General features: G+C 39.8%; 1 protein-coding gene across 1 annotated transcript in view; it reads right to left on the minus strand.

The window, feature by feature from the left end:
• PLXNB2 (plexin B2) overlaps positions 1-8,256 on the minus strand; it is a 172,101-nt gene extending 163,845 nt beyond the window's left edge. Inside the window, exon 1 of the mRNA XM_085041794.1 lies at positions 8,085-8,256. The gene's annotated coding sequence lies outside the window, so the exon portion shown is untranslated. The remainder of the gene's footprint in view (positions 1-8,084) is intronic.
• Positions 8,257-24,557: the final 16,301 nt, after the last annotated feature.

Genomic DNA, 24,557 nt, shown 5'->3' on the forward strand with positions numbered 1-24,557 from the left:
TACACTATTCCTCTTATAATCAAACCTCTCTCTCTCATTTGCTCTCCTCTAAATTCAGTATAAAAGTCTTAGAGATGGAAGCAGTAGAGGAAACTCACAGGTGAAAGAAATCTTCCATATATATACCATAATGCTACCATCCAGAGCAGAGTAACCAGCCCTTAACATGTGTTTTTGTTCAAGATTATCAAAGCTCCAATGAATATTTCTTTTCTTTATCAGCGCTAAAAATATCCTAACATCCTCATGTCAGCAGTTACATATTTTCAAAACAGAGATCTCCCATTAGGCTTGTTTGTTTTCAGAAAAAAGACATTTTGCAATATTTTGCCTTTCAGATCCCCTCCCCCAAAGAGCAGCCACCAAGCACTGCTGATATCTTTAATTTTTTGAAATGTTTTTCTTTGTCCAAACAAACGTGGAAATCAGTTTTTATTCAAATATTCAATGAAGTCAAGGGTTAGAGTTACAAAGGTCTTTCTTCACTAAGTTGTTTTTCCTTTTCAGGTTAAAGATATCCTTTTGTATTTAAATTGGATAGCAGTCATGGTTTGCTTTGGTTTTCAAAGGATGGTTCTAATCCTATGGCTAAATTAAAAAAAAAAAAAATCAAGAACTGACCTGTAGCTAAGTGTGAGCATATGTAAAACTGAGCACAATGAGACCATGCAGGGCACTGTTGATCTTGGACACTCAAAGGAATTTAATTGAAAGTTCAGTGATCTTCAGGGGTGACTCCCTCAACATCTTAATTTTCTGTGTTATCTAAGGACACTTCATGGACTGCAAAATGGAAAAAATAGAAACAACTGAGTCTCAACTCAACTTCTTCAATACCTCCCAGATAAGTGTTTCCATTTCTTCTTTTAAACTAACAAAATTCAGTGAATTGAGGAGAAGAGCAAGACTACAGGGAAGGAATAGCTTTCTTCAGGGAAGTGTTCCAAGCTCACCGGCACTTTACTGTAGTCTTTCTTGGGACAGAAAATCCATTCAGAATGTAAATCTATTAAATATGGGAGCATATAAAGACCATGAGAGCATTGGGGGGTAAAAAAAGCAAAAAAACCCCAAAGTAGACAGTGAATGTTGCCAGCAGCCCCTATTTGCACCAGAGTGTCCTTCCTAAGGTGCTGTCACTGAAGAGGAAGGTTGGGCACCACAGACTGTCCATCACCAATATATATCAGCATCTGTGTTGCCTCTACCTGGGGCCAAACCCAAGCCTAAGACCAGTGGAGGAAGGCTCTTCACTGCAGCACCATTGTCCACAGCCCTTCCTCTTTCAAACCCAAATTTAATCAGTATGAACAGAGGTACTATCAGCCAGCTAGATTCAACGTTAACAAACGGTATGGTAATCTCCTACATCTTAAAGGGGGAAGTTGAAGCCAAGATTTTAGAGTATGATTAATGGTTTCTGGGTGTACAGTACAGTGTGAAGAAGTGCTGAGTGCAGCTTCTGGAGAAAAAAAAAAATCAGGTTCCTTTAACATCGCTCAAGCTAAGCCAGGTTTGGGTTCCCCAACCACTATTTTGGGATGCTTGCCATGAGGGCCTTGACAGCACTACCTTGGGAAATTAATTAAGCTGCAATACATCACATTTAAAACCTGGTGTCCTTGGTTCAAGTTGCACTTCGATCTTTGCTCAGCCAGCCTCTGTGGGTGGGGTAAGCGTGCATTTAGAGATGGGAAAAATAAAAGGTCTTTCCCGAGGGCGTGGACAGGTGAGTGAGTTTCCGTGAGGTAAGCAAGGGTGTGAGCCCATGGGCATGCTGCAGCGGCACCAGCGCGGCTCTTTCCCTGCGCTGCACACACGGCATCCTCTGCGAGCACACACGGTGCTGCCAGCTGCTCCCCTGCAGCTCGGCCTGCATCCCCCAGCGCCCAAATGGCCACGGCCACACGCTCAGCAGGGACAGGGGCTGGCTGCCCAGCCCAGCCCAGCTCCGGCAGCGCTGCGTGGAGTCACCTCAGCCGGGAGGGGAGCTGGCAGCACGGGAGGAGAGCTGGGGGCTCATCTGGAGCACGGTGGGCTTGGTGTGCCCGTGCTGTGTGACACCGGGCAGACACAGCCAGTGTGGGTCAGCTGATTTGCTGGTGGTGACTGAGGAGTGGGGTCCAAAGCCACCTGGCAGAGTTTGGCTTTTGGTTAGGTCACTGTATGCCTCTCACATACATGATCATCCAAACCTCAATAAACTATTGTTCACTCTGTGACACAACAGCTACAGCTTGGTCTTCACACAGGTCTCCCTGCTCTCCATCTCTGCTTCCCAAACCTGAGACTGTCCTTTGCTCCCAATCAGAGCAGCCACTCCTCTCCAAGCCATGCACTGTGGTGGCCACCAGGCTGAACCCTCAGTACAGCAGCTGCCCTCCAGAAACAATGCAGTGATACCAAGTGCCCACTTGGGCACTGCACTGACCTCCACTACCTTTGCTTCCTTGATGAACTGGGACTCTGAAAGAGCTGATGAGCACCCTGGCTGGGCTTGTGGAAGGTGCAGAGATAAGATCAGGTCAATTTTCATACAGCTGCTAAAAGATAAATCAGAGAAAGGACAGAGACAATCTGGACACTGTGATGGGTCTCTGTTCAAAGGCTGCTGAATGAATCCCTGCTGAAAGGGGATTTAAGGGAGCATATGACAGCAAGGAATAGTTGCCTCAGTCCACCGAGCTTCAAGTGTCCCCCTCTCCTGACATCTAATTTCCCCCCAAATTGATCTCTGTGTGTAGGGACCATATGAGATAACTACACTGTTTAGCTGCTTCTGGGGATATTCCTGCACCAAAACTATGCTGACAGCCGGAAACTCAGATCACCTCTGTTCTGGCATTGCCTAAATACCAGAAGGCAGCTGGTAGGATGCTTCATCTTAATATTTAATTGCTTGTAGATCTTTGATCTGAAACACCTGAAAATGTCTGTGTACCAGGCACACTGGATTCATTCAGCAGAGCCCATTTTTACAAGTGAGACAAAGCTCAGCCTTCTTTCTACATTTGCAGAAGACACATTCAGGCTTAAATAAAAGCAATCCTTCCTTTGCTAACCAAAGATGTAAATCAAATGGCACTGGCAGACTGTTTTCTTTTCTTGGTTCTATAAAATTTTCTATGCAGAAAGTATTATATGTGCCTGGTGAATTCTTTCGTCCGCAGTATTCTATTAAACTTTTGATTAGAAAACAAAATAAAAAATACAGTACTCTTGCACTAGCTGTTTCTATGTACTCATGGGTCAAGAATCTTCCTCGTAGCCACAATACCTACAGTGCAACTATCCACCAAAGAGAAACATAAATTCCATGGAATTACTGCAGCAGCATTTAAGTGCATTAGCTGCCAAACCATACAGAAATTTAATAGATTTGTTTATGGACTAGACAAGGTTTAATTAAACCAGGCAGCTCTGAAGAACAGTAAATCCTCTCTTTTTGTCTTCCCTTCCCCCTCCTTTTTTTTTCCTAGAGTATCTTTCTCCTAGTGGCTTTCCTCTTCCTAATAATCCCATCACAAATGACAGATATGTTATCAGTCATCACTGGGATTTGACACATTCTTAATACCTGTCATGACAGCTCTGTAGTCTGTATGCTACTCCATTGTATTCCAAAGCATTTGCAGGAGGTAATGGACACATCAAATACAAGTCAATGGCTCTGCTTTATTGAACTGCTGAAGGCTTGCAATATAGAAATAGATGCTTTAAAAAGCCTAATTGTGATTATTCAAAATTACACACATAGTAATTAAATATAAAACAGTATATCATGTGGCAGTGGATTGCTGTGCCCAAATACGATATCTCCTGGTTCCTTGGGTCTCTGTTTTCCTTTAAGAGAGAACCTAAAGCAGAAGTGAGGTTCAAGTCATGGTCAGAACCAAAGTCAACATCAAAGGTGGACACTTGAATTGATATGAAGACAGTGGGATTGTGAAGTGTCACTCACATCAACTCTCAATACTACATGAGAGTAAATGCGAGTGTAGCACAATGTGAGTTTGAAGAGTGTCTCCCTGATGGGGACTCAAGGAAAAGATTGCTTATCACTGAGCAATAAGGACAAGGAACACCAATGAACAGGTTTTGTATGAGTCCATTGCTAATGTCTATTGATTTCTGTGGACCTGTATATACAGGTAGTTTTGTTTTCCTTTGTTCAAGCCCTCAAAAGAGCTGTAATGGATACAGCACCATACAGAAAATATTCAATACAGAGCTCTCCAAGCAGATACATTTTCTTTTGATCAAATTCTAATATTACTTCAGATGACTCTGGTCATCTGTGTGTAATACTTTTCAGGCACAAAAATAAAATAATTTTTTACTGTAACATTTCTTCCAAGCCTTAAACTTGCAAAAGGCTTGCTCTCAGTTGAGCCCAGCTGCTGCAAAGCATCATACAGCTACAGTCTCTGCCAACAGCATATGAGCTGCATGACAGCAGTGTGCTTTGCTATTAGTAAATGCAATTGCTTGTTGTTCTCAATGCATTTACAATTTTGCACAAAAGCAGAAAAAACCACCCCCAACAAAAACAAAAACCCCACACAGATTAGAGACAAAGCAGTCCTGTGTAACTCAAGGCCCTTTCAGCAAGGCAATAAAGCCAAGGCAGAATAGTGAGCTGGAATAAAAAGGAAGTGTCCCATTGACATAATGAGCTTTGGAGCAGGTCTGGAGGGAAGATGACAGGCAAAACACAGTCAGCCACCTAAGTGATTTCATGTCCATTGGACAAAATTTGTTAACAAGTATGTAATGGTTTCAAAGTTTTGAGGCATTGTTTGCATCGACAAGCAAAGGATGAGCAAACTGGGATTCCTTAAAGTGCAATTTTATTTAGGAGAGATGCAAGAGTAAGTTTTACACCTGTCAAGCACAAGGAACAAAGTGATGACATTTAGGGGGTGGGAATATTGTTCTCAGGCTGCAGCAAATCCTATTCCAGGGACCTAAACCACTGCAATAACAGCACTGGTTTTGCATAAACTCATCCTGCCAGCTGAAGCACTTTCAAATAAGCTGAAAGGTGAAGATTGCACCAGAATCTCACCAGATCAGATACTGCCCATTCTTGAGCAGCCAGCATAAAAACACACCACAAACAAACATGGTATCATATTTGCTGGTCATGATCTTATACCAGGGCCTATTCCAGATCAAATTTGTACTGTCAGATGAGCTTGGGCTGCATGGAGGCAAGATCATGGCAGCACAGCTCCACTGAGAAGTCTTCCCAGCAAACATTCCTTCTGGCTTCAGTCCAAGGAGCATTACTACTTCTCCTGCTGCCTACACTCCCCAGTTATTCCTTTTATATACCCTCTCAGCTGTAAGCAAATCAACATGCCAATCCCTTGGGACACATGGCTTAGCTTATACTTAAGACTTGCCATTCTGCTTTGTGCTTTGGACATTGATTTCCATTGTCTCAGCTATCACGCAACAAAAGGGCATTTAATTGCTGTCTCATTTAGTCTGGGGGAGAAGAGGAGAACCAACTTTTTCCAGCCCTGATTGATGGCAGCCATTAGCACCTCCCAGCACAATACTGACTTACTAGAAGAATGATTTACATGTGAAGTTCAGTGCCACACAAGTGAATCAGATTTGCAGCTATGCTTACTTGAACAAGTTCAGAGACAAAAATCTTCACATGAAATAAATTTGCAGAAATGCTTACTGCTGGCCACCCATTTAAAGAGAAAACTTCAAAGATTAAGGAGGTTTGTTGAAACCTCCTAGAAACAAAAGAACATTTAGCAGAGATCTTGTAGTTTTTGTTTCACTTGTCAAGTGCACTACCACCATGTAGGTGCTTTAACGGTTGTAAAAGAAAACAAAAGAAAAGAAAAAACACCCAACAAACACGATTTATACTTATTTACATACATTTAACATTAGGAAACACTTCATATCCACTAGGCATAAAAATTCCCCAATTGGATACTACGAAAAGCAAAGCTGAAGAATCCCATAAACTCTTTCCCCTTTCTTGTGTGAGCATCCCTATTCTCTTTGTGATGGAGGAAAGAAGAAAATTAATATCCACATTTAATATCCTCCATGTTCTGGAGAGCAATAAGCCACATGCCTTGGAGTTCAAGAGAAACTGCTGATAGTGGATTTTTAGTACTTGTCTCGTTTTATTAAAAAGCAAAAGGATGCAAATCTCCCTTTCAAAAGAACAGAGCTCAAGAAACAACTAGATTAGTGAAGCCTTCTTGAAATAGCACCTTTAATCAGTCCTGTCATGTGAAACTTGCAGTAATTTCAGTAAAATTTGATGTAGTTTGATGCAGCTTATCAAAACATTTAATAATTGCAAAATACAAGACCAAGCACCTTTTGAACACCAGACTTTCCAGTCAGACACAGAAACAAGCTTAGGCACTGGGTATTATGAGACACACCTTTGTCTATTTTTTAGAAGATTTACCATGAGGGAGGCAGATTGAGAAAAGCTGAGTTTCAGCAAGGCAATGATGTACAGCCAAACATGCAAGCACTCACGTTTTCTCAGCTGTGGGAGCACTAACCCTGGCCAGGCAGAGGCTTCCTGAAACCATGTTAGCTATACCCACAAAAAAACACTTCTAAATACTTTCAGAACATATGCTCTGTTATTCACATAATTGGTTTAAAATTCCACAGCAAAATTACTCTGCAATTACTTGCTTTCAGTGAGTCCACTCCTTACATTCGCATCCCCCACAGGACCCACCTTTGTTCCTCAGTGAAACTCATCTTTCCTGATGTGCATTTCTAAGTAAGCTTAAATAGGGGCTATTTCTGTGTGATTTCATGCTTTTTCCTACATTTAAAAAATCATGATTTTAGGTACATAAATGAGCGTGCAAAGGCAGAATGTGCATTTTTGGTTTAGAACAGCTGTCTTTATGTTTATTCATTCTGCAGCAGACATGCATGGAAAACTGTATTTTGATCCTTCTCTTCCCCATTTGTTTTTAAGGGAAAATAAAACTTAAAATACAGAAGCATCCAAAACAACCAACCAACCCCCCCCCGAAAATAAAAAAAACCAAAACCAACCCAAAAAAACCAAACCAAAAAGCTACAAAAAAATCTAAACAGAACTCCTCCCAAGCTGGCATTCTGCCAGGTACTAGTTAAACACTAGAATACACTTGTTTCCTTAACTTGGCTCTTCGGAAATTTTGTTTTCCCCTCCCAGTGTTTCCCTTCTCTTTGGTGTCAGGCAGGAGACACGTGTTTCTCTTGCTGGAAAGGCTAAGTGTTATCTTCCCATAAGTTCTGTGGATGGACAATTATTACTGGCAGCTGTGAGGAAGGTGGCACACAGGATTCCAGCCTTTCTCCTTCCCCTCCAGGCTCGTGCCAGGCCGGAACCACAGCTCTCAGCGGCAGCACCTCCAGGAATGTCACCAGCACCAAGAAAGCTGCCAAAATGGACTTAAACCACTTTGCAGCTAAAGAACAGACCGAGAGCCATGTTTGTGCAACCCCTCTATCAATTTCACTTCAGATCTCTTTGGCCACTTGAGAATAAAGAAGGTTTTACAAGCTGGTTTCTGAGAGCCCTGCCAAGCCAACGCATGCTAATCAATGTGAACAGGTCCTGGAAAAGAAGTTGATCGAATCTCTCCGATCATCTTCAGAGTCACAGTCAAGCCCACACACCTTGGAGATTCAGGTCAGCCACACAGCTGCTCAGCATCCCCTGGGAGACTCAGAATGTAAGTGCAAAATTAGGGCAAGCACTAGCACAGCAGTAGGCTGCAGCATGTTGCTGGCAGAGGCACAAACCTGCTCCTCTACCCAGCACACCATCTATAAATAGGTTTATGAATACAGAACCTCTGCCAAGCTATTCTTGCTTTTTTTTTCCTTTGCTAATTCTTACTGCCTCTTGCAAGACTGGCTCCTAGAAGTTTTATCTCCATTAGTAATAATAAACACTTATTAAATGCTCCGGCAATGTCTGAAAGTCTTGATGAATAGCAACAAATTTGTCTAGAAAATCAGAATATAATTTTGAATTTACAAGACTTTATTGTATTTAAAAAAGAAGGAAAAAATGAACTTACCTGAAAACAGAAAATCCACATGAAAAATCTGTGTGCACACCACAGTCTGGGAAACAAAACCCCACTTCTTCTGGGACTTCAGGAGGAGACAAGGCGGTGTCAGTGCTTACTCTTGTTCAGCTGTGCTCTTGGGGATACCAGATGAGCCTTGGGCTGTCCCCCTCACTCTTCACCTGGAACAACAAAACAGGTGCTCAGCTCCCTCCAATGCAACACTGCACACCCCAGGCACAGTGCTGGATGCTCACACTGCCTGACTGCTGGAGACTCAGCACAGCTTAGAGCAGGGGAAGGTCATTACAGCTGCCAGTATTGATAAGCATGGCTCCCTGCTCTGCTCTACTGCAGGTGCCCTCTCAAGATACCCTGGGGACATGCAAAACACTAGAAAGCTGTCTACAGAGCATCCCAACTCTCTCTTAGAGGGATCACTTCTCTAGAAGCTAACAGCAGCCCCATAAGAAACCTGCTAAAGCCCAGCCTATGGCAAGAACAGTTTATTCTAAGAATTTTATTTTGAGCTGCCTCGTTTCGGGTGACCAAACCAACCAGAACTAATTTCAAATAGGGACATTAACCAAGGACTTAAATTACATTGTATTTTCATCTGGTATTATTCTCTTGTATCTCTGTTTTTCCCCTTTTCCTCTCAACCCTTACATATTTCACCATCCATTTTCAAGGATGGATGACTAAATGAAGCCCTTTATTAAAGCTCAATTTTCAAAAGCAATGTCACCTTCCAGTTTCCTTTTGCTTCAGAAATTAGCTTCTAGGGGCATATTCTTGAAAAGCCTACATCTATACTTATTTAAACTTTCTGGGGAATAATTGAATATGGAAAGTAAGGTTTAGCCTGATTAAATTTTTATTTCCATCTAAAAATAAAAGGAAATGCATAGTAAAGAACTAGGAAAGCTTGGACCTCCCTCTTTTTTTTAAACATCTGAAAGGTGAAGACAAAGGACACATATTACAATAAATTTCCTTTCCTTTCAGAAATTCCAAGAAACTTACCACCATATTCTTAAATTTTGAGCTATGTAGAATCAACTGCTAAATACTTTATATTTTCTGAGCTAGCTGATCTCACTGGCTCTGATTTGAGCCATAGAACTACATGACCTCCTGTGGTCCCTTCCAAACCAAGTTATCCTATGATTTTTTCCAAAGGGAACAAAGACTAGTTTGTGCTTTTCAGAAACAGAAACCAACCTTTTTCTCTTCATGTTTGCCACCACTTTTACTGTATGCATCTTCCCCAACATGGAATCTTTAAACTGTCCAAATCTATAAGCACTTTATATATGAAAACTCTTTAGAAGTTATTTCAATCTCAAATTATGAGAAATATCTTTTCACATGTTACAAACTGAAAGGATTTAATGCATTTAGGTTAAACTAGTCTGGTAAGAAAACTAAGAGAATGCATCCTTAGTCCTCCACTAGGTAACACTAAAGAAGGAACTGGGGGAAGAAACTCCAATTTTACATGAATACGTTTTCTACCTGTGATTCTGAAGGCAGGACACTATTTTTAAAACCAGCTCTCAAGTCACACGGCTGTCAGACCTGTCTGCAGTGAAAGCAGAGGGATCCATTGCACACTCCACACCTCTCCCTGCCAGCACCATCCTCCAGAAACACCTTCTCCCTCTGCCAAGGCGCAAGGTCACACACAAACCCACATCTCTTGTGGTTCATCGCACAGCCACTTTCCAGCCATGAACCCCAGCTGCCTCCATCATGTCCATGCATCAAACCTGTTAGCTGGCTGACAGGTTTATTCCATGTAAAAAGCTGACTTTTCAAAGAGACTCTTGGGAGATAAACTTTCTGAGCCTTTTTTTCCCCAAAAAATTCTTAAGCAAGTGTGTTTCTTGATTAATACTAAACACAAAAAAACCTTGTGCAATGCAGAGAGATCTTTTTCTGTTTCGTTGTGTACTTGCTCTAGGCAGAGAGGTATAGCGACATCATTTAATAGATAAGATATCTAGGGAATGAAGCAGAGGAATTCCAGTCCTAAAATACCATGAAGACAAGATATTAAAATAAAAAATAAACAGACTTTTCCCATCATTAAAGAGAATGAATACCATACAGGGTAAGAAATTTCTCCTCAAATCCAACCAAACCTTATTCCTGTTGCTCTGACACCTCTGTCATCACTATCTTCTCCCTTCCCCCTTCTCTAAGAACTGCAGATAATTCTTTCTTAACCCCAGCAACACACTGGCCATCAGAATCTATTGCTGCCATAGGTGCAAGGGAACACTGAGATAGGAAAGGGGTAAACCTCTCAGAAAACTACTCATATGGGTCTACCCAGCAAGTGGATACATATTCTTTCTTCTCTTATTTTTCAAGAATCACAGGTACTTCTTTATTTTAATAAAATTATTTCAAATAAATTAACACCATGACCACTTTTAAAGTTGAGCATTAGCTTCAAGCACAGTCTAAAAGAGACTGCTGTTAGACATGAAGAGCTTTTTCTTCAGCATGCCCATTGTTTGTTTCAAAGCTCATTTTTTAAATAGGAACAGTTGAAATGCAATGTCAAATTTAAGGATCATGGGAATAGCTGTGCATGACGGGCAGCTGGCAGGCAGGTCTACTGAAAGGATGCAGTTCTGCACATGGAGTCACAAGAGTGAGAATCCTAATTATATGCGGTAACCAAGGCATGGAAGAGAAACCAGCTCATGAGTTAGCATCCAGCAGCACAGCGAGGAAGCTTTGTTCTCTTCTCTGGAAAGAGGACAGTCGATACTGCTCATATCAAAGCCTGGATCCACAGCCCTCCAGGCTTAATTAGAAAATCATGAAGAGTACAAAATGGCATTGAACACAAAAAATAATAATTTTTCAAGTAAATTTAGTGGAGTGAGCACTCTCACACTTACAATCCACACTCTCTCATCCACCCTTTTTTCCCCGTTAATGATACAGAGTTGGCTGCAGATGCAACAAAACCTGTCAGCAACTGCAGGGTGTCCTAAAGCAAGTCTTGCCTATTATTCCAGCTGTATAGATGAAGGTCGCTGACACTGCTAACACCTCTGACATTTTATAATCAATTGCAAACGTTTACAGAGGAGAAAATACCACTAGTTTTAGACACACTCAGAGAGAAAGGAATTCTTCTCAATTAGTTTTAAGCTTGCTTTATCTGATAGCCAAAACATGAAACATGAGGCAACATAACAAGTCAAATATTAGTGAGATTAGTTTCTGGCAGCCAATGCCACATTCTGTTTGTATATAAACAATTGTAGTTTATCCATTTCTTCAAAATAACTGCAGTGTGAATCATCATAAAGACAGCATCAGAGCAAACTGCCAAATACTTGTGGCCAAAGAAAAATAATAATTTAATTTTAAGAGTAACTATGAATATCAGATTATCAGCATGTTGCTAACACCAAATACCTACTTGAGAAATCTAGTATTTTGTGGGTTAGACTCTTGGAAAATGAAAGGGGCTGACCTTCACCTTTACCTTCAGAGCTGGTAAAGAATGATGAAGCTCTTGCAGAACACTGCACATTCACCTCGTGCCTGCTTTTCAGAACAGGAACAGAGATTGCTGCCTTTCAAACTAGTCTTACGTTGATTTTTAGCCAGCTGCAGTATTCCACTGCTATAGTTGAGGATGGAGGGTTAAGGAAGAGATTTTCAAACAATTATTTATAAAAGATCCACATGTCCTGTCTGATTTATAAACTGTCAATGTGCTCGCCAGTTCAGCAGCTGGGAAGCCCTGGATTTGACATTGCTGCCCTTACCTGATAGTTCAAAGCAACCATTTTGAGTTAATACAGGGCCTCAGAGAACACGGGGATCTCTAACTTAAGACCTCCTAAAGACCTATATTTTGGTCAAAATTCACGTTCCTGACAGTCTGTCTCATCCTCCAGCTCCTAATTCAAATGATCAGTCGCCTTGCTTTTCACAAGAGCTCGTTGCTGTATGTTGTAATGTTTGCATCAAATACAATTGCCACAGGCACGCCAATTTTCACTAATAATTATCATTAGGAGAAAAAAAAAAGGCTGTATTTTTGTCCAAAAAGAACCCTTTCCTGACGTTTAGCATAGGCAGAATAACGGTCACAGGCAGCATCTTGGCTCAGCAGGCCAAACTAGTAGGTGGTAAATGAGAGTGCTGTGGAGGGGACAGATCTTTTTCCAGGGGGGAGAGGGGGCAGTGTCTGCTAAAGGAGGCACCCTGATGGCAGGAGATTTATGCATCTACTCTTGTCAGTCTAGGAGGAGGGAATCATTATGCAGGGCCAGCTGCAGGGGTGTGCTCTGCTGTCGGGAAAAATTAGAAGTCTAGCAATGAACTATAAAGAAGGGAGAAATGACAGAGTGAATGAAAACTCCATGATAAACCCATTTAGGCTCTCTTTTTGCTGGGATGAAAGATGAAGCATAATCTCTTTGGCATATATGCTGGTGGAGACTCAAACAAATATGCCTAGGTAGGCTCAGGCACATGGACCAGAATGTGCAATGACAGTGTCCAACCAAAGGATTTGTAACTGCACAGAGTATGGAGCAAGAGTCCTTTCTCAGCATGTTTATCTAAGTTCTGGGGAAGGATCATAGGAAAGTAAGATGCTTTGGATCAGAAAAAATCTCATTTTCTGCCGAATGCCTTCTTTGTGTAAATACCTTAGAAAGAAAGCTTTTCCATCTGAATACCTTGGGGGAGTGTGGGGGGTAGGGGTGGGCAGAGAGAAGAGATGACCGGACTATAAAACAGTGAAAAGCAGCCAAACTAAGGCTCTGGTATTTCACTCTTGTTTGAGAAAATGATAACTTTCCAATTTCATGTGGCATTCCTTCCCCTAGGAGAATTTCTGTCTGAGATGGGCAGGTCTGCATAACTTCTTATCCTGCTTGAAGCAAAGGTGGGGTTTTTTTCTCCTTTGTTAATAAATTCAGAGATATGAAATAGTCAAAATATTTCTTCATTGTGCTTTGTTATAAAAACAGTAAGGATCTTTGGTCATACTGGTATCAGAAAACAAGGGAATAGGGAAAGAGTAGGCAAGGAAAGCTGTGCTTTTTAATACACTTCCAAAAGCCATTGGTTACAATTCAAGCCCCCAGCCTAAGAGGGGAAGTATTTGGTAGTTTTTCCTTCTGCTTGTCCTGGCCACAGTTAAAGCCTAGGGGCTGATGAAACTCTTTCTGGAATGCTAATGCCTTGCTGAAAGCCAGAAGACACAAAATGGGAGCTGTTTGGAGAACACTTTCCTGGGGGAAAAAGGGAGGGAGGGAGGGAGGGATATCAATATCTTATTTCAAGTTACACATAGGGACCCATAGTGTTAGGCGTATTTTTACCAGGAACAGAAGAAATATATTTTGCTCAGCATGCTAACATTGTAAATTCTGCCATTGTACGTCCTTCAGTGTAAGCTGAGATACAGTTTGATGAGAAAGGTTTGTCCAATTAAGAGTGTGAGACTCAGGGAAAACAAAAGCAAACCACAAGTAGTTGTACTGTAAAACTTCTTTCTACTATTTCTGCTTCTTTCTACTATTCATGCACATTCAGAAACATAGGTATTCATTTTAATTCTGTGTAAAATACTTTGAATCCATCAGCCTTTTTTAAGGCAGCTCTCCTATAATATTCTTCCTGGTGGCATCACCTATCAAGAGTGAAAAAGAGTTATGCTATCAGGTGTCAGATTAAGACACCACTGACCACATTGTAACTACCTGGTGTGTTTTACAAGCATTTATGCCTGCACAGTGTAAGTCTAACAGCTTAAAAAACTACAAACATTCAAAAATATATTAAAAAAGCACTCCAAAACAATGTTGAGACATTGTTTCATTAACACTGTGAAGATTAAATGGGGTACTGAAGACAGGGGTTTTCTGATGAATTAAAGTAAATGGAAGATATCTATATGCATGAAGTCTCAAAGAACATAACCCTGAAGGCCACTGTTTGATCAAAGCTTTATGAGAAAACACAGAAATAAACCACAAGCTGTTACAGTGAGCAACAGAAATAAAACTGGCAAATTCCTAAACTACAAAACTATATAACTGTCAAAGTGCAAACAATACTTCTTACAGCTACATGGTTATGTTTCACTTTTTTTTCCTAAGGAAAGTAAGGACAGGCAAATGTATAATTTTTATATCAATTCAGGAAAAGCTTTCATAGTAAGATATCAAATATATTATGGGAAAGGCAAAAGGAACACACTTATTTATCTGACTTAAAAACAGCACAGTGTCAAGTTAATTTAAAATTCAATTTCAGTTTAAAGCATTACAAGGAAGAAAGAATCCTATGTATCACAGGTTCTAAATTGAAATCCTAGCAAGGCTTTTGTCTGCCAACTAGCTGTGTATCAGCTATAAAGCCAGATTGCAGGTGCTTCTTTTAGGAGATTGGGCTGCAAGGCTCACATTCACAGAAGTTTGTCATTTACTATTCCCAAAGGCATTTTATTTAAATTTTTTTTGATAGTCTGTTAGTTAATGGAAAGCTGGCATTGCAATAACCCAGAGGTAATTTCTGCAAGGTACAGAATGTGATGTGAAAGCACAGAGCATCCTACCCTGTGGAAGTCACCAAGAAGATGTACATTCATAGAAACATCTTTTACAAAAGCAAATATGCAAAAGCAGGTTGTCTGCAAAAACAGATTCCAGGGTGACATGAACTCAATAAATAAATAAAGAACTGTAAGAGTTTGTTCCCCTTTCTAGAAAATATACCTGCACAAACCTACTTCATCTAAACTCCAAACAAAACCCTAAACACGATGGTTTGAGGGAAGAGGCAGGATATTCTTCCCAGGTTTCTGAGCTGAGGGATAAATAAATCTGATCTAAAGGACATTTCATTCACCCCTAGACTAAAAACTAGGAATAGTCTACTCAGATTTGGTAAAGATTCTAAAAAAGATTCAAGGACAACAGCTGAATTTCCAGCTTCAGAAGTTTCCTGCAAAGTGCAAAAGCCAGTCAGCCTGATCAGAAAGGCAAATTCTGCTCAGAAAGGCAGATTCTGCTCCTCAGCCACCAGCCACTAAAAACCCAGCTGGCCAGCAGACAGGAACAGGGCTGGAAGGGCATGGAAAACCTGCACCAACAAAGAAAATAAATGTATACCCCTGACCTCCGCTCCTCCAAAAGGAAGGCAAAGAAAAGCTGCCATTTACAGCAGCTGGGCTACTTTTATTTAGTCACATAGGCCTTGAACCTCCTTGTACAAACACTATGAAACCTCAGAATCTTGCTGAGGGAGCAGATGAACACCTTGGAAAGGTTTGGTTTTGTCAAAGTGGAATTTAAGGTGTGTGCAAATTGGTACTCAGGAAAGGGTAATATCTGAGGACATGAATTTATCTCCACTGACATATCCACAGCTGGGAGCCAGTATGAACAGCTTCCTCATGCTGATCCATTTCACTTCTTTCTCAAATGGAAATATGTGGAAAACATTAGAGGTGATAGAAAAGTGTTTTCTTACTGCTGTAATAGCTTTTATCCTATCTTTGAAAATGACATGATTTTGTGTAAATTTATAATATGTGCCCATTATATATAGTTACATTTTTCATAAAACAATAATTTCTAAAATGATGGAAGATTAACAAAAGCTAAGGAGGGCGGAATTTGATATAGCTTGAGAAATAAAGCCTCTTGCCTTCATATGTTTTTTTTTTAAATACATCTGGGCCCCTTCCTGCTCCCACAGCAATACATGAGACTGTGGTTATGCCCCCCTCCCTGCTCCCCTTCAACTCCCCCCTTAAACCCTCACCATTTAAATGTTTTTTTCACCTTTTTGCCTTACTATGCATTTTTCGACCTACAGCTCTGAGGTAGATTTCAAAAAAAACTTGCTGGCATTTAATATGGAAACTACTACTACTACTGCACCAATATTTATACATGTGGTATTACAAAAATATACCATTTGCTTTAATGCACTGCTCTTTCCCTGCTTCCTACTCTAGCAGAAAACACAAACAGGTTTAGCAGCAATAAGAAAGTGATGGTTATCTTCGCTATGCAGTGCCATAGTGAAAAGGCTGAAGTCTGAATTATGCAGTGTCCCTTACAGAGTGGCCAAAACAAGCCTCAGTGTTGCTTAAATTTCTGTGCAAACTAAGAATCACTATATAAAAAAAAACAAAACACCACCAAAATAATCCAAATTTAAAACCAAGCTGCATCTTTTACTTGGAAAACCAGGCCACAGCATAGGGATGTTGCACACAAGAGGATACAATACTTGCTTTCTTTCCAAGCTGTCCCTGACACAGCATGTGACTCTATTCTAATGGTACTTTTTAGTAGAACTTTTTTTGGTTGCCAGATGTTGCACAACACAAAGAAGGAGGACTGGAAGCTGGAAATGCCAGCTGCTCCCAGGGATAACCTGCCTTGGATTAAAGCAGACTGGGATTGGAATGTTTCTCACATGATGGAGGGAGACTTCTGTGCAGGACTTGAGGCTTCAGGTTTTTGCCAGTTTGATGGAATTTGGGAATTTGAGATCTACTGGGCTCTGTAGCACTGTCTGATACCGTTTGATTGCGATAGGGGCGAAAATGTCTTGCAAAGGTGATCAGAGGTGATTGGCCACAGACACAACCACAGTGTTTTCATAGGAAGGCTCGCAATACGCCAAGGGTTGGGTAACAGGATTAAATGCTGCATCAAAATCCATCTCACCGCACATGTGAGAAAAAACAGCGGTGCAGCAGAAGAGCAAAAGCAGCCTAAGACTTTACATTTAATTTTCAATCCTTTCATCTCTAAAAACTAAAAAAATTGTTTTAAAATATTTTAAACATTTCAATTCTTCCCCTTACATTTGGTTTGCACACCAAAGTGATGAAAAAAGCTTCGAATTTTCTAGTATTATGCAAAAAAATGTTTTAGAAGTTGTCTTCAAATTGGCAGTACTTCAGAAAAAAAGAATAAAATACATATATCAGAAACCCCAAATATATAATCAAGTTCTTTGAAGTCACTTTTTCTTCCACTAGGACATTTATACTAATTGCTGAGCTCCTCATTTAATCTTTTCAGGTACAGATCCTTTCTAAATGTCTAATGTCTAATGACTGAGATTTAGGATACACTATTTTAATACTGATGGTGTACCTAATGAGATCAGATTTTTAATAAGATTCTAGGCATTTATATTAGAGAAAGGCTTTTACTTGGAGGTATGTTTTTACAAAAAAATAGGAAGGTAGCTGTATATCATTAAGAGTGAGCCTGTTCAGGTCATTATAATCACATTTGCTATTCTATTTAATATACCATTATATGGTATAGGTGAAAATCACAAAAATAGATAAATCCCTGATGCTAACACAAAATGCCTGCAGGTCCATTGATTTTCCATTATCACTATACACACAAAATTTTCAGTAAAGAGATGCTATGGAGGATAAACACATGCAACATGTGATTAACTTAACCAGATATAATTTGGCCAGCAAAAACCTTAGCTACTTTCTTTTTTGTTTATTGACCACTATCAGAAAAACAATTCAACACCCATGTCAGGTCTGATATTCTAATTTTAGTATTATCACTTTTTATTCCATACCCTGCCTGTGAAATATATAATTATCAAAAGCAATGATGATTATATATGAATAGGTGTCAATAACTACTACTAAAATTCTGCTGCTTCATTTTTGTACAGAAGTATAAATAGAGCTACTGCAGGTTGCCAGTAACACTGCAGTGTGTCCATATGTTAGACTATACATATCCTAAGCAAACGCCGAGGCACATAATCTTTTGCTAGTAAAGCAGTTTCAGGCTTGAGCTGATTTTCCTACAGAAATACAACTAATTAGTATTCAATTTTGAGCCATACCAGAAACAGTCCCTCAATAGATGCATGTGCCTTGATCATTTGCAGCAGCTCTTTTAAAGTGGCTAACCGGAAAAAATTAAATAGACGAGAATGCTTTATTTCTGTACATTCCTGAGTTTATTGCAACTCCTGTTTCTGTACACTTCCCTCTTCCAATTGGTTACTGTCCAAGCCATCCAGGCCTCCCACGACAGTGAGGAATCCTTGACCCACATTTGGAGGAGGAATTCATGGTGGGCTTCTGGGGTTTAGTGCAGCCAGCACAAAATCACCTGCACTGCTGCTCTCTCCAGGCTGACAACACTGAGGTCTATGTATGAAGTAGTTTATTCAGAAACACAACAATGTGAAGAAAAGCCTTGCCATATCAGGGAGTTAAGAGATCTGCATGGTTTACAAGGAGTCATGTGCTTCCTGCATAAAAGCCCTGGAAGAATTTCCCTGCCTGCTCAGCTGAGTATTGAGACTGTGTTTGCAAGCTGTCATTTGCTGCACCCTGAAGTACTTTTACCACAGTTTACATAGAAGTATGAAATATCTGTGGTTCCTCTCTAGGAAACTGTCATCAGAACCAACAGAGGTAGGTAGTTCAGAGGTATTTTATCACTTCACCTATTCAGCCTGGAGCACAAAACTCAAGAGATCTCAGAGAAAGAGATGCACATGCAGTCAGTCAACACAATCCCGGCTGATGCTGTGTATCTCCAAACATCTGCTACTGTCCATATTGATTTGCCTGCTACCCTGGCTGAGGGAACCCACATTCTACACCTAAAACCCTACTGTTCCTGCAGAGACAACTGAAATATAAATGTAGACAGAGCTCTGTATGTTTCCATCAGTCTTTCAAGTATTTTCCATAGATTTAGCCAATTGAGTATCTATTTAACTTGCTATCTCCATCTTAAACTTATAAATAAATCAAGAAGGATAAGAAGTTTTGATCCCACCAGAAAACATTTGTATCCAGAGCTTGTGTTGGTGCTAGTTACCATTAAATCTTACAACACTTTAAATCAACCTGAAGAGAAGGTGTCCTTCTATTGCCAGGTATTAGTCGGTTCACAAATATTGTGTGCCCAGGAATAAGAAAGTTAAGGTACAGGATCAGTGCCAGGATACAAACATATTATGTCTACGCATTGTTATTCCAGTTGAAACACTCTCACCTAATCTAGTTCTGAAATGTATTAGCTTCAGTTACGAGTAAATACAACTGTAATGAATACTAATAAATAGACTCCAAATAAATAATAATGACGTGGTTTGTTGTTTTTTTTTTTGTCTTTGATGGGAAACTATTACAGAAAACTTACATGCAGACAGAATGGCCATTTCCTGATACAGAATCCATCACTGTCACTTAACATATGACTCTCTTGTAATGCTGTGTTATGAGACAGAAAGTCAAATAATCTCTTTTGCTTTGATGAAAGCATGAGGAAGTTGACTCAGATAAAAGTAGGGAGTAATCTGTTTAAACAGCTTGGGTCCAAAGTTGAAAACAAAACAAAAACAATCACAAATACAGACCTGCTGAAGGAGAATCTGCCTTGAGTATCACATAAAAAAAGGATGAAATGCTACTACAAAAATATTTCATGCCAGAATATTCTATACGTGAAGTCCGTGAAGATCCTCACCTGTTTGAATTTATGTGTGTTTATTCATGCGTAAATTGATATAACACCCACTATTTGTTAGTAATTATGTAGATTAAGAAGGTTTTGGCTAATCTAGAGGTTATGAAGAACATCAGGGTAAACTGATATTTATTAGAAAAACAAAGAAAGAAAAAAGTGAAAGCTGTCAATATGTTCCCACTATTTAGGCTACAGTCTTTGGTGATACATTTCTGGCACATATTTATTCAGGTCAGGTTTTTATCTGAGCTAACGATGTGTTCAGAGGGAGCAAAAAAAATGCCTGCATCCTGGGTCACAAAACTATTTTTAAGGAACTGGCCATTCAGATCTTTGGGGAGAGGTATTCATTAAGTCCTCTCTGGGTTTTTAGGAGAGAAATCAAAAATGTGCAACTTATGTTTACAAGGTAAGAGAGTTAATTCCAACCCTCTCCATGCTTGGAAGATTTTGCATAAATATCTACACAGAAGACAACAGAAATGTTGAAAAAACAGCCTAAAATTGTCTTTGAATTTGGATCACTCTAACTCATCCTTTCTGTACCTCAGTAGTCAAAGGTGTTGAAGAGAGCTGCAAAGAGACTAAGTGTGGTGTCTTTAATTGATAAATTCAAGTATTAATGAAAGAAGTCAGAACCTAAAATCACCACTGCAGGCTTCTGAGAAAAGTTATTAAATGTGCATGAACATCTTCTACATGGACAACCTGCAAAAACCTCCCCATTACCTGGCCTGAGCTCTTCTGAAGTAAAAACAAACCCAAAACCCCCTAAAGCACCTTTCAATGTTCAAAACTATTTTTCCATAATAGTCAGAGAGAAAGACCAGTAACAGCTCATGCTACCTGAGCGAGAACAGGCAAGTGGTTAGAAACATAACATCCAAATTTAAAGTGTGCCTGTGAACAGTTTATTAAATTCTCTTAAAATGCAGAATTGTTGTAATCATAAGAGCAAGAAGCATGTAGCACAAATCACCAACTTTATAACTGACTTCCTTTTAACATCTGAGAGAGAATAGCTTTGCATATTTTTGCTTCTCTTCTCAGCAGTCCAAAATAATGCTCCTCAAGGAATTGAACTAGCAAAAAGGCCAAAATTTTCCAGAAGGAAGATGGAGGATGACAACATATTAGGCAAGCCAAAATAAATAGCTTCAGATTCTGATTCATCAAATAGAATTGTATTGTTATCATTCTGTACCAAAAAAACCCCAACACAAAATCACATTCCTTGAACAATGTTTGGTCTCCCTAAATATTTAGAGAGGCTCATGTTGATCTGCAGTCCTCTGAACTGAGTAACTTTAGGTCTCGTGATTCTATTTGTCTCAGAACTCAAAGTGTTTGAACAAAACCCATGACAACCACCTGGCCAAGGGTTAAAGCAACCTTTAACAAGGAAGAAATCAGCTTTTGTGGTTCTTGGGATGGCTTCAGGCCCATAAAGAAACAATTGCATCACGCCCTAATTACTCCAGCTGACTCAATGCACAAACTGGGATCCCTCTGCAAGCGCTTCAGAACATTTTGTAATACAGAAAATTAAGGTGTTGCATTATGTTTCCCAGACTTGAGAGCAAGTTTTATGCAGAGCTCATTTAAAATAGAACCACTATAAAGAGAGGGGATCAATAGGCATGGCAAAATTATGCAGAGGACAGGACACACAGAGAACAACTTTCAGCTATAACAATGGACTGCCATGTATGACTCTCAAAAATGGTAGCACTATGCTCCTACTGCTCTATTTTCCCCTTGAAATTAATCTAAGTAAATTTCAGTGAAAAAAAGGTTTGTTATTTACCCTCACTAGGTAACACCACAGTTATTCTTGCCTCGTTGTAAAAGGGAGCAACATCTGCAGCAGATGATCTATAAAGTTTCCCAACTTTCCTGTGAGGAACAGTATTTTATTGTTCAAGTTGGTTTCACCATAATATGTATTTCCATCTTCCATAGTGATGGATAAGGAACTTTGATCAAGCTATTTAATAACTGGGGAAAGGAACTTGTATTTTATAGGGAATACATGCATATAAGGGACAGAAACATACAATACAGGAATATAAGGAAAAGCTGCAGTTTCCTAGATTCATACGTATCTCTTTCTGTGTATTTTTCCTGTGTGTGTACATGTACATTACAGATATGCTAGAAGTAGTAACACTAACTCTACAGGGTTGTATCTCTTTCTCTCAGTATATATTCTTGGAATTCAATCAGTTACAAGGACGACCAAACACCTACAACACTGGCAGGTAGCTGCTCATCTTTCAGGGTAGGCATATATATCACTGGCTAATTTAATGCCAAAATAAAATCATAAGGTCTATATATTAATTCAATATAAAATGAGGTTGGGAAGCACAATGAAGTGACACACTGTAACATAAACCACTGTTTTCATTTCCACACCAGCCTGCAAAGCGAAGCAGCTGAGGAGCAGGGATGTGCTCTCAGCAGCCCTGGCTAGATCTCCATTTCCCACATAGGGAAAGAGTTGCTGCCAGGGAGGGGCAAATGCTGCAGCTCACCCCACTGCCTCTACGAGTCTGGGAGTCAGACCCTTATGTAGGAAAACCAGAATCAGGACTTCAGCAAAAAGCAAAGGCAAAAAGCACTGATGCACATTTCCAACCTCAACTGCTGGCTCTGCATCTGCAACAATATAATCCCTTCTCCCTATTCCCAGACCACTATCTGGGGGACTTGTCTGTGTTTTGGCATTCACTGCAAAGTTTTAATTCCAGTTCTGTACACAAAGACCTTCCCATTATGTACTTGCTTTCTTTACACTCTAAAATGATATCACATCTACTTTGCTCTTTTCAAACCACCTTCTCCTCATCTACAGCCCAATGCCACAGCAAGCTCTGGGCAAGCACACTGTGCTTATACCTTAGAGATGTTCCTCCTTGGCAAGCATTTTTTATTTACGGATTGCAATGCAATCCTGTAGCATGGAAGTAAACAAATGAACAACCCACTCCCTCCCACAAAGACACTTGAAGACTTAAATTTAGTTCCCTGTCATGAGAACCCATCAGCAGTTAAATTATCCATCTTCATCCCCATAACTTAACAGCAGGCTTCCTTTTGTACAATAGCATGAAAATAAAGCCACTAGTAACTATTATTTTGATGTATCTGGCAGATAGAGCAAAGTGTATTCATTCAGCCAGTGCACCAAACTCGGTATTCCTGTGGTCAGAAGCCCTTTGACTTGTCTCAACCTCTACCTTGGTTAAATTTCTCTTTTGGTTTCTCCATCATGACTGTGGGTCAGACAGCAAATGCATTTGCTTCCCCAGGGAGGTATAGAGCACAGCTGGCTCCTTGGTGATGTGCAGGAGAAAAATTCAACTTTTTTTTTTCTTCTCTGTTCAATCTCAGGCCAGACATACAGGTCATCCTATGTACACAGGATTTTAAGTGGAGGTCATCAGCTTGTCTGATGCACGTAATTAAATTTGTTTTACAAGCTTGTCTAGGCAGTAAGTAATTAAATATCACTTCTCAAACTGAGATTTTAATTGTCTTGAGTTGCCTGACAATAGCATTTTTCTCAGTCTGGTTTATTCCCAAATAAATGTGAAATTTCAAAGGAGCTGCCACTGGTAATTCTACAAGAACTACAAAGCAACAAATAGTGTTTGACTATCAATAGCTTAAAGACAATAATTATTAAGTATTCCTAATGTAAGTTCCTAAAGTGTATCCCAATTTTCATCAGCTTGTTGGCAATGGAAATGTTAAAACACAAACACAGAGCATTCTGCCTTTGTTTTTATGATACCCACAATAAATCCTGAGGCAGATCTGAACCACAGCTTTAATTTCTAATCCATTTTTTCAAGTCAGAACTACATCAAAATTACCATAAGAGTATCTGTAGATACTTTCTTAATTTGGAAAACTCATTAACTGTTTGATTATGTAAAATCATGAAGCCTTAATTCTAAGTATTATTTTTAATTATTCTTACTATTTCACAATATACTAAGAAGCATCTTGAATTCACAAAAAGCTACAAACTCCCTGGAGGAGCCAGTTCCACACAAACTTGTCAGATGTGGGACAGAACTATTTTCAGGATCTGAAATGCAGAACACAAACTAGCCAGGTATGTACCTGCCTCCACTGCAATGACACTCACACAGCCACACCCTTGCAAGGTCCAGTTAAAGGACATAACCATGTTTTCAACACTTTAAAATGCAGTCTATTTTTCTCTGCAGCTGTCTGTATTTTACCATAAATAGCAGACAATCCACATTAGATGTGAGAGAAAAGAGCTTGCTTTTGTGCACTCAGATACAGGAGAGAGATGTGGATATGGCTTCCTACTGATAAACAGGGTCAGGGCTGTACTCTAAGCAAGTAGATTCTCCTACTCATTTGTACAACTGCCCCAAATTTCTATGAAGCCATGGTAACTGTTCCCAAGCTCCTAAGCCAAAGGGGAGGACGAAAGAACTGCTCACTGTGCAGTTACCCCATATTAGATAGGTGGGGATATAAACAGGCATCACCTTTGAGAGTCCCTTGGGGAGAGCATTAGAGTGATCCCTTCAAGAAGCTTTGGGAATATATTTTCTTGCCTTTGACCTGGAAAGCTGTTAGAAACAGGATTATGTTGCAATGACAGGGAGTGCTTCCTCACAGATTTACACCAGAACAACCAGACCAGTGCAAATTTGCAGAAGACAAAGGCAGAGTTAGAGGGGCAGCTTAGGATCTACAAGTGAGACAGAAACTAACTTAGAAGCTATATAATTACCTTGCTCCTTCTCAAAATATCCATGTCCTGAAAAAGGCCACAGAATTAAAAAATCTACATAAGCAAACAAGAGCGGTTAGATTTGTATCAACAAAACCTTAGACACTAGACTAAATAGCTTAGCAGTTGAGCATGCAAAAAAACATGCAGAAGGAT

Source organism: Lichenostomus cassidix, chromosome 1Aa (genome assembly GCF_008360975.1).
Source record: "Lichenostomus cassidix isolate B80296 chromosome 1Aa, HeHo_3.0, whole genome shotgun sequence".
Taxonomy (NCBI): domain Eukaryota; kingdom Metazoa; phylum Chordata; class Aves; order Passeriformes; family Meliphagidae; genus Lichenostomus; species Lichenostomus cassidix.